This window comes from Mastomys coucha, chromosome X, assembly GCF_008632895.1.
Source record: "Mastomys coucha isolate ucsf_1 chromosome X, UCSF_Mcou_1, whole genome shotgun sequence".
In the NCBI taxonomy this organism is placed as follows: domain Eukaryota; kingdom Metazoa; phylum Chordata; class Mammalia; order Rodentia; family Muridae; genus Mastomys; species Mastomys coucha.
In genome coordinates this window covers 100657359-100660468 of record NC_045030.1, presented here as the reverse complement: position 1 = coordinate 100660468, position 3110 = coordinate 100657359, and the positions used below count along the sequence as shown (strand labels likewise).

The 3110-nt window shown below is 34.5% G+C and overlaps 1 pseudogene; it reads right to left on the bottom strand.

Moving 5' to 3' along the window:
* The window catches only part of LOC116090814, a 6268-nt pseudogene that overhangs the window by 1576 nt on the left and 1582 nt on the right, over nucleotides 1–3110 (bottom strand).

Sequence of the window (3110 nt, the reverse complement as noted above, 5' to 3'; positions counted from 1 at the left end):
AAACCAATGTGACTTAGGCCTATTGGGTGTATCATCTATAAGGAAATGATTCTCAAGAGTTTATATGGGATCAGAAGGAAATAAAGGCATTTAAAGGCTGAAGCAAAGGAAAGACCTGGCAATGAAAGAGAAATAGACAGGTACATATAGGGATTCTGAACTTAGATTTTTACAGGTTTTTGAAAATCGGTCTTCTAAAAAACATTTTATTTAATTTACACAGTTAGCCAGTGAAGTATCAACATTATTGGCATTTTATGGCAAGTGAAGCTGAGAGATTAATAAACATGTTTAAGATTTCATGGGAAGTAGGAGGCAAACCTGCAATGTGAATGCTAATTCTCAAATGAGAAACCAAAGTCCAGTTTACTGCTCCAATGACTTACAACTACAGTATTAAAATGTGTTGTACTTTCTTACTAAAAATGTGTTAAAGGTTAATGATTTACTTTAAAATTGAAACACATGTAATATTTCTACAATGGCATCTTTCATTTACAATCTGATAGGTTTTATGGAACAGGAATAAAAAGTAAGTCTAGTTATGGGCAATGTACTAGAAAAATATACTAAAACTCCCAGAAGTATGGGAATGTTATCCAAGATGTTTACTGTGCCAATAAGAGGTCAGTTGTCCCATGCTATTCCTCAGAGAAGCAATACAAACTGGGGAGTTAAGGGAGATAGTAAATATGGCATAATATCGTACAGTGTAATATATTTCTTCATTTATGCCTAAATGTGAAAAAGGAACATTGTGAATATTGTACAGTGTTGTCCTTTGGTCATGCCATTTGTGAACAACATTATTATCGTAGTATAAGAATAGAACTGGAAATAATCTCAAAGTTCCCCATGAACTATTTTTATAAAAACTTCCCACTCTTTTAGTAAGTTCCCAACTGTTTTCCATTATATAAAACTCCTGTGGCTTTATAGGCACTGTCTAATGTCTATATCTTATGATGTTTCAAATAGTCTTCTTCATCGAAAGAGAGGTATGCTTTAATACAGACCTATGCCATGTTTGCTTTAATATAAAAGCATTCAGTAACTACTTGTAGAAGCCAGTTACCATACTGAGGTAGAAGTAATCCCTAGTCACTTGTAGCTTGTCAAGTAGCTAGAAAGATGAAAGAACCATACAAAAAAGACCTAGAAAATCTAAGTATCTTATGTATCCACACAGAAGAAAGTAAACTAAGACATTATTTAAGTAGAGCTTCATATCAAGGCCTCTTAACAATCATAAAGGCTCTAGAACAGTGGCTTAGAAACAGAACTTTCCTGGGTGCTGGAGAGATTGCTCAGCAGTTAAGAGCACTGACTGCTCTTTCAAAGGTCCTGAGTTCAATTCCCAGCAACCACATGGTGGCTCACAACCATCTGTAATGGGATCTGATGCCCTCTTCTGGTGTGTCTGAAGACAGCTACAGTGTATTCATATAATAAAATAAATGAAAAAGAAACAGAACTTTCCTAATATTGTGACCTGTAAATATAGTTCCTCATGTTGTAGTGAACCAGAGCCATAAAATTATTTCATTGCTACTTCATAATTGTGATTTTGCTACTGTTATGAATTGTAATGTAAATCTGATACGTAGGATATCTGATATGCAGCCCCTCATAGATTGAGAACCACTGATATGGTATGCTAAGGATGCTAGGCCTCTTATAATCCTCCATTTCTTTAGAATTCCCAAGCTTATGAACTCTTATACATTTTTTTGTACTCAGCTTTTGTAGATCACTTTATAGCTTGTATAGCATTTGCATAGATATTTCACTTGAGCCTATAGCAATCTATGAAATGACATGGAGGCTAACTAGCTTCAAGTTAAGGTGACAGTAAAGTATGGAACTATTCAACTCACATCATGTTTAATATAATCTTCAACATTTACATAAACAGTTTTGATCAATAATTTATATCTATAAATGATATTCTTAAGGTCCTACCAGATTTTAATATATATCTGCAATCAAAATTACTCAATTGTGTCCTTGTTTACATTCATGTTTCATGTACTTGGGTTATGATGTAAAAATTTAAAGTCCATATTAAGTATCCTAGATTCATTACATATTCTTTAAGAGGGATTCTAGCAGGGTTGGCTTGGATATATGTCATATTTTCCTAATTACAATGTTTTATAATTCTTACCTAATAGATGCACACAGTTTAACATCTTAGCTATTTGACACTACTTAATCCACCATTAGTGAACATTTCAATCAGAAAGAACCCTTTCTAATGTGTTGGAAGCTCTTTGCTATAGTGTGTTGAAGTGTTTCCCTAAAAGGCTCATGGGTTGAATGTGTGTTCCCTAGCTGATGAGGTTTGGGGAAGTGACTGGATAATGATAGTTCCAACATAATCATTGCATTAATTCATTGAAGGTCAACTGATAATTTTAGGGCATTATTGGAGGAAGTTGGAGGTGGGACAGAATTGAAGGAAGCAGGTCACTTGGGGGCATGCCCTTGAAGGGTATACTTGTCTATGGCCTGTCGGCTTCATGATTGTCATGAGGTAGGTAGCATCCCCCTACCATGTACTTCTGCCATAATCTTTTCTCTTTGCCACAGACCTAAAATCAAGGGAGTCAGCAAACTACGGATTGAGCCTCTAACATTTTGAGACAAAATAAATTTATCCTCTTCTAAGTTGATTTGCTCAAGTGTTTTGTCACAGTAGTAAAAAGCTAACTAACACACCTTTTAATTGTCATGCTAGAAACAGCTGCTTAATTGAGGAATGAGAATCCCCACAATAATCCTACAGTAAACCAGGCAGTGAGATGTTCAATATCCATCAAGATATATAGGAAATTTTGGAACTATACATTAGACTAAAAAGACTTCACTCCATTTTCATAGTAAAGAAACATAAGTTTATTGGATTTTTCAATTTTAAGCAAGTTTATCTAACATAAATCCAAGTTAAACAAAATTATTTTTAAAAAATGTATTTTCAAAATCCTAACACTGAATACTAAACTAGAAGCTTTAGATCATTAGAAAATAGAATCAGTAGTGACAACAGCAGGAAGGGAGGGGCAGAGAAGGGAAGGGAAGAGAATGGAATGGAAGGAATGGGACGGGAG